Source organism: Helianthus annuus, chromosome 13 (assembly GCF_002127325.2).
Source record: "Helianthus annuus cultivar XRQ/B chromosome 13, HanXRQr2.0-SUNRISE, whole genome shotgun sequence".
NCBI lineage: Eukaryota > Viridiplantae > Streptophyta > Magnoliopsida > Asterales > Asteraceae > Helianthus > Helianthus annuus.
In genome coordinates, this window is record NC_035445.2 from 76,025,882 (window position 1) to 76,034,322 (window position 8,441).

The window sequence follows — 8,441 nt, forward strand, 5'->3', positions numbered from 1 at the left end:
TGTGTATGAAAATAGGTGTTTTAGGCAGCATACGCAGAATGCGGTGGTTGCTACTAAAGATGGTAGTTGTGACTCGGTGGTGACGAGTGGTCAACGCTATTTGACCCGCACAAGTGACCATCACCCAGTTTGTTAGTATCATTTGAATCCACATCTTCTACAACTATCGTGTTACTACATTCACTTTTTGTCATGCGTCTCCATGCTACAGTCCCGCACGGGGGCGCGCGTGGACATCATCAGACGATCGAACCTTCTCTGTGGAAGGAAGTGCAGAGTAGTTAACGGGGATGTATTTTCTCATCCAACACATGCTACAATCTTGCGCAAGCCTACAGGGTACACGCGCAAGGGCAGCATCTTATCACGATGCAAGTGGAACCGTCACTTTGACTTCTGTGACAACCAGCAAGTGGCGCACCCTGACACTAACAACAACGGTCAGCTGATCGTGCAATACGCGGCTACCCGGTCCACAAACAGAGCTTCCACTTGCATAAAGCTGATGAACAGACTGATAGCCAAAGCTAGCAGGCCACGTGATGGCCGCTCCTTCGTGCGTCTGGCACAAAAGGACACGTGGCGATGCCTCCACCGTGCGCCTGACACTTCTGCAGACTACACACCTGCTAAACCAGTGGATAAGCTGCAAGTTGTCAGTCAGGCCCAAGGCCCATTAGACGGCCCACTGGCCTCTCTCCTTCACTCTTCGGCTACAAATACCAAACTTCAAACCAGGTTTGAGGTAATGCTAATCTGCTCACCCGCACTTACTACTTAATCACTTATCTTGCTTCCTAAGCAAATACTGATTCTCACGCCGGAGAGTGGTAACAAGGAGCAACCCCCACCTCATTCTCCTTGTTGCGAGTCATGGTGTTTCATTACGCAGGTGACATATTACAGGATCAACCAGCCATCGATCGAGGAAAGAAGGGATTAACCCTATCTAACGAGACTTGACTCGTGGACTAACCTCTCGATTAACCACCGTTTCTTCATTGGCGCCCACTTCTATTTTTACAAGCATTATTATCTTTTCTTTTCCAAGATCATGACTGATCATCACCCCAATGTCAACCCAGACAGGAAGCCATATGTTTCGGTCCCGATCGACCAGACAGGGAATGCTCCCATAACCAAACGACGGGCCATGTCGGAACATCCGCTCAGGCGGGGAACGTATTGGCGAATCGGCAGGATATTCCTCAGTTAGCATCAATAATACTAGAGGGGGAGGATCCTCTCTCTTGGTTTTTAAAACAACAAGCTGCTTTGAACGCAATGTGCGCCCAGCTCTGCGCGGGCACACATCAGACTGTACAACGTACACCTGCACTAATCACACCAACGCCTCATGTTCTTCAATACGAGACGCTACCCCCACAGCAGCATGCGCCTAAAGATAGGCGCGATGAACATGGTGACTCATATATGAATGAGCATACGTTGGAAGAAGGGGATTCAACTTATGGATACCAGGCAAGAGCCTTAGCGCTCCTTAGGATGGGGCCACCAAGGCAACACCGGCGGGAGTCCGACAACCGCCGAGGGTCGGACATACATAGCCGTCTTGGGCCATTCCCCAATGACGACATCAACGACAGGACCGACCCTGAAGACTCCACCTATTATGCGGAGGAGTCATACAACGTTTTTACCCGGTTAGATAATAATCAGGATGCGTATATACCTACGCAACCGCGCACAACTTATGATCGTGCAGCAAGGCACAATTACAAATCGATCTACCGACCGAAGTCTGGTGCTGGCTATTCCAAGTTCATAAAAGGAATTGCCCTGGCACCACTAACGTGAGCAAAACTTCCACCAAGTGTGGGAAAATACAACGGGTTGACAGACCCTGACGACCATATCCGTGTGTTCATCAGCGGCGGCCTCGTTGGCGGTTGGACACAACCGTTGTGGTGCCATCTTTTTGTCCAGACCCTTACTAGCAATGCAAGGGCCTGGTTTGACAGCTTACCAGTAGGCTCACTGGTATCGTATGAAGATTTGCAAGAAAAATTTCTTGCTTACTTCAGCCAATAACGGCAACACATCCGAGATACAACGGACGTCATGACGATCTGGCGTAGGAACAACGAAGGCTTGGAAGCCTTCATCACCAGATTCAATAAAGAGTGCATCGAGATCGACTAGGTACTTGATGTAACAACCCAACTTTTCGGATCGTTACCTATCGCTGTCATTTCATTTGTTAACGCTTGTACTCAGGGATTCGATTACCGCAAAGGGTTAAGTCTTATTTTCAACGCACTTTTAAACGCTTATTACAACGCTTACTTAAACACAGTCATCGCATTTTAAACGCTATTTTAATAACGTATTCTACTGAAACGCATTCTATCGCATTTTACGTCGCTTATTTAGACTAAACGTTATCGCAACGCAAACTCAACGCAGACTCGAAATGCGGATTTACTTATGTTATGTGTGTTATTTGTGTGATTACTTGTTTGAATGTTATGTGGTTATCAACACAACGCTTATATGCTTATACGCTTATACGCTCACTCGCAACTCGATTAAACGCAACGCAATGCTTAACAAACGAAACGAAAGTTGGAAAACTAACAAACGCGACCAGGCCGTCCGAATGGACATCCGTCCGGATGGCCATCCGCCAGAACGTTTCCACTTGCACCGACTTAACTCTCGCCCTCACCCTATAAATACTAGTCGTACACCCCCATTCTCAGACTTTGACACTTCCATCCGCTCCCAAGCTCTCACTCGTGATTCAAGGCCATTTTGTAAGCTTTTCATCTCAAATCTTCACTAATCTTCATCTCTAATCACTTCTAAATCATCATCTTCATCAAAATCACACGCAAACACTAACTTTTTCTTGAAAATCATCTGATTTGGACCTCTTGAAGGTGGTTTCCACTCGTTTGCTTATGCAAACTATTGTGGAGCACCATTTGATCGAGGTTGGTTCCAGATCTAAAGGATTTTCACACTTTTCAACTAAGTTATGCAAGATTTCAATACTTTTTCAACTGTTTTCAACTTTTCTTCATTTTCTACACAAATTTTGATGGAATCTGGACTCAATCAGACTCTCGACTCATTCCTTAGTCGAGAGCCAGCTTGAAAACGGATTTCCACCAGAGAGATGGACCGATTTACGGGTCGAACATGAATCTTCATCAAGAACAGCGCATTTGTTCAAATGGGCTGAGACCATCCGACCGAATGAACTTGGCTTGGTATGTTTCCGTTGCTTGACATGCCGTCTCCGTTAACTTAAAACTTTTTACTTAGAAAGTTTTACAAAAACTTCAAACTACAGACCATAGCCACTCGAATGGCCATCCGTCCAGATGACCATCCGCTCGGATGACCTGACATTTGTACTATCCATTGTTTCAAACACTTTTAACGAAACTTTGAATTTTAACGATTTACAAACAAATTCTATTCGAATGGCCATCTGTTCGAATGGCCATCCGCTTGGATAACCATCCGTCCGGATGGAACCCATCCGTTCGGGTCATCTGTTAAACACTTATCTCGTTCGACTTTCTGATTTCGACCGTGTTAACACTTAGAAGACTTATGCTTCTGTTTCCGCGCACAGGCTAACTCAACGCGCTCCCTTCAATCCAATCCAGATTGTGTTTACTACCTAAACACACACTGTGAGTATACTCGAACCCTTTTTCGTTTAACGCACTTTTGGGTGTTACATACGTTCTATATCAAACCACAACACACAACGCAAACACTTTAAACGGTAACTGTTCCCGCATGCTATACGTGATCTATGAATGCTTGTACTATGCTTATACAGTGTTACACTAGACCGCCTCTAGCAACGATAGTACTATAGTTTGGACTCAGCACCTGTCGTGGATAGGGGTTGCTAGGGATCAAATTACTTTACTTCACGTGTTCGCTGAACATGCGTCACACATACTCTACAACGCAGTCTCGTGGTTAGGTTGTATCATCGTTGAATAGTTACATGCTTTGCCCGTTACGTGTTACATGCTAGTTATGCGTAAATGCTTTTTATACTATTACAATGCAAACTTGTGTACTCACCTTTACTTTATGTATGACTTTATTTTAACGTGTGTGACAGGTTGATTTGGATGTTATGTTGGAAAACAAGTTAGGAGTCTAGAAGCCCACCGAACAAAATCTGAGTTATCGAAATGGAACTTGTTTTTGAGACTGATATTTGTAATGACTGTTATGCTTTATATGTTTAATAGTATGGGATATTAAACCATAAATACATTGTCATTAATAGTTGTTATGGATTCTCATGAACAATCTGTTTCGCTTAGTGCCACACCCCGATGATTCCGCCATCAGTTGGGGTGTGACACTTGACGCGCTCGCACGAGCACATTTCGTTTATGTCGTCAGGCATGAAGAAATGATAAAAACGATTTCTAGTAAGGAGGGCTTACCAAAGAAATGGGACGACGTTATGGCGGTAGCCAAAACGTTCGTCTAAACAGAATGCTCCTTACTCTAAAATAAAGACAAAGATTGCACTTCATATACTAGCATGTATGCTTCAAGGAAGGAATCATCAAAGCGCACCAACAGCAAGCGCAACAAGAACTCTTGGACACGCGACCACAAGTCCAGATCGTGTGATGCGTATGGGTCCCAATCAAACGCCAGATATACGATCAATAACCAACGGGACCAACGGGCAACAAAGAGAGAGAATCGAGACCGACAATGGACCGATTTCACCAAATCGCCAAAAGACATTCTCCTAACTAAAAAATGTAACCTTAAACCTGCCGCATCAATGAAAAACAAGAGGGGGTAAGACCTCAAATTGTATTGTGACTACCACAAGGATAGTGGTCACACCTGTCGCAGCCCCGACCCCTACCCCGGGAGCGCGCGCCGCGAGACACAGAGTTGGTGGTATCGGTGTTTGTTAATTTGGCAGCGGAATTAAAACATCAGGGTCGTAGTTAGGAAATAAATCTCAGAGTTCAAAAGCGTTCCGTCATTCATGTCTACCACTACTTGCGCGGTGGCGAGAAATGGTCTCCCTAATATGAGGGGGACTTCGGTGTCTTCTTCCATATCGAGTATGATAAAATCGGCCGGATAGACAAATTTGTTTACCTTTACTAGGACATTTTCGATGACACCTTGCGGGAATTTGACGGATCGATCAGCAAGTTGTATGCTCATTTTTGTAGGACTCGTTGTTCCTAGACTGAGCCTTTTAAACATTGATGAAGGCATGAGGTTAATGCTGGCCCCAAGGTCGGCTAGTGCATTACGAACGGGGGAGCCCCGATCGAGCAGGGAATCGTGAAGCTTCCAGGATCGATTTTCTTTTGGGGAAGTTTGTTGAGTACGAGGGCAGAGCATTCTTCGCCTAAGTTAACTAATTGCAAAGTTTCAATTTTCTTTTTATGAGTGAGGAAGTCCCTCATGAACTTAGAGTATTTGGGCATTTGGGTTAGGACATCAATGAAAGGAATATTGACATGCAATTGTTTTAATAGACTTTCGAATTTTGCGAATTGCTCATTGGTCTTTTGACGAATTAACCTACCGGGGTACGGAACTCGAGGAGCCTTGGTAGGCTCTGATGATGGAGGAGAGTTCTTCTCCTGCAGAGGCGGGGGTATAGTTTCTTCTGTCGGTGGTGGTGCTTCCGCAGCCCCACGGTGCGGTTTCGTAACGTGATGAGATGAACTTGCGCTTTTGGGTTTGTTTCGGTATTGCTTGGTAATGCACCTTGTGGTCTCTCGGAAAAAATTTGAGCTAGTTGATTTAATTTTTTTTCTATGTTTTGAATACTAGCTTGTTGATTTCTAAAATTCGATTCTAATTGTAGAAACCTTTCCGAGTTTTTCTTTTCAGTGTCGGAGATGAGGCGAGATACAGTATCTTCAAGCCTTTCTCGTCCACCTTGTTGTTGAGTGAAATTTTGTGACTCATTTCTTGGTTGTTGAAAGTTTGTTCGTTGGGTTTGTTGGCTACTACTATTGCCGGGCTCTCTCCAACCAAGGTTAGGGTGGTTTCGCCATCCTTGGTTGTAAGTGCCCGTTGGAGGACCCGACGGCCTAGGTCTATTGTCAATGTAGCTTACCGACTCTTGTTGATCGTCTGTTTCTTTCATACAACTCCAATTTTCGTGTGGCCCACCACACCCTTCACAAGCCATAACCGAGACTGTTTTTGTCATTTCCAATTTTTTTTATTTTTGAAGAAAGAGCCTCGATTTGGGCTTGTAAAGAAGTGCTTTCATCAACCTTATGGGCGCCCGGGGCAATAGATTTAATACCTCGGGGAGTGTGCCACTGAAAATTGGTTTGAGCAATTTCCTCAATTTGGTTATATATTTCATGCGGGCGGCGATTACCTAAAAGTCCCCCGGAGCTAGAGTCAAGTGTCTGCCTTGTGTGTGGCAACAACCCATTATAGAAAGTGGATACTTGTTGCCATATCGCAAGGCCGTGATGTGGACACTTTCGCAATAGCTCCTTGAACCTTTCCCAAGTTTCATATAAGGATTCCCCGTCCTCTTGCGAATATGTATTAATTTCAGTCATTAATTTAGCCGTTTTAGCTGGAGGGAAATACTTATATAGAAATTTTTGGGCTAGTTCATCCCAGGTGTTTACCGATCCAGCTGGGAGGGCATTGAGCCAAGCTTTTGCTCGGTCTTTTAGCGAGAAAGGAAACATTCGAAGGCGGATGGCGTCATTTGATGCTCCATTGATCCGAAAGGTATCACATATTTCTAAGAAATTAGTAATATGTAGATGGGGATCCTCGTCCGCAAGCCCATCGAAGGTTGCGGAGTTTTGGAGCATTTGTATCAAATGCGGCCGAAGTTCGAAGTTATTGGCTTCAACATTCGGTGCATTGATAGCGACGCCTAGGTTACCTACGGTGGGTCGTAGATAATCCATGATGTACGTTGGTCCGCCATTGGAAGTGGATTCCCTGAAACTTTCTCTTGGTTCTTGGCTTTAAGTCTTTTTCTGAGAAAGCGTTCGGGTTCTTCTAGAGGTTCTTTTATGTCCTTATTAGAATTGGAGCTCATACACTGCGTAGGGGTGGCGTCTGGTTCCAAGTCCTGCAATAAAAACAGAAAAGAATGTTGGTCAGAAGGTTCACCACGGCCCCGTGCTCAGTGAACACGGCCTGTGGTCGGAGTTACAGTGATTGTTTTCCATATCCTAGTTACTGGAGAGTTGGACACGACCCCGTGTTGCACCGACACGGCCCCGTGGTCAGCCTTCTGTAACTTGGAAAACTAAAAACTGCCAGTAACAATGCTGGGCACGGCCCGTGTCCGACCAGGCACGGCCCGTGCTGAGCTCTGCAGAAGCTGAAAAACTAAGAAAATCCTAAAAATTAAAAAGAAAAAATAAAAAGATGATTAGGCCGTTGATTCCTAACTTTCTTAAAATCCTTGTGTCCCCGGCAATGGCGCCAAAAACTTGATGCGTGCGAAGTGTAGTATATTTTTGATGTATATTTTAAGCCCTTTTTACACTTTTAGCCAAGTTTTAAATTTATAAAACACGATATTTACTAACACTAAACACACATATGGGCAAGTGCACCTATCGTGGACGTAGTATAGTGTTGGTAAGATACCGAGATCGTCCAAGGACACAAGAGCTTTTAGTACCGGTTTATCCTCAACGTCTAATCAAATCAAAATGTTAGAAAAGGTTTTTTAACTAAGAAAATAAAAACTAACTAAATGCTGAAAAATAAAAATAAAATAAAAACAGATAGACAAGATGAATCACTTGGATCCGACTCGTGTATTAGTATAACCTTTGATTATTTTCGCACTTTTGCACTTGTTTAAGAGATTATCTTAGTTATTGTAGTAGGCCCCTCTTTTGAAGGCGACGTTACCCTCAACCCAGTAGTTTGATTCAGCAAGGATACAATCCTAAAGGGTTGGATTATTGGAAGATAATGAATTAAGTTATTAATGCAAATTATGGTAGGCCCCGCTTTTGGCGGTGACGTTACCCTCGACTAAGTAGTCTGAGTCAGCAGGGATACAATCCTAAATAGCCGGGTTATAGTATTAATAGTAGTTAACTTATGAGGGGGTCAAAGAGTTTGGATCCCCGCCATCCAATACCTATGGGTATTGAAGGAGATCCTACTAAATTTGACCCAGGTCCCTTGCAGGACCTCTAAACGCTGAACAAGGGCAAGACCCTTACCAAACCGTTCCCTTAACCCCCGACCAGGTAGCCAACATACCTCCATATAGACCGTGGAGATATGAATGGTGAAAATCTTTTATTTTATATAGACAGTAAAATAATGCCAAGACACCACGGACAAACGATAAGGAAAGATCACCTTCAACATAAGCAACTAGTTATTAAAGTCATTAATACAAAACCAAATAAAAAGTGCAAAAGATTAAAAATAAAAAGTAT

General features: G+C 44.0%; 1 non-coding gene across 1 annotated transcript; it reads left to right on the forward strand.

The window, feature by feature from the left end:
- Window positions 1–6,471: 6,471 nt before the first annotated feature.
- Window positions 6,472–6,578, forward strand: LOC118486159. Its single transcript, XR_004878015.1, has one exon. It is a non-coding gene; the product is annotated as a small nucleolar RNA R71 (small nucleolar RNA).
- The last annotated feature ends 1,863 nt before the right edge of the window (window positions 6,579–8,441 follow it).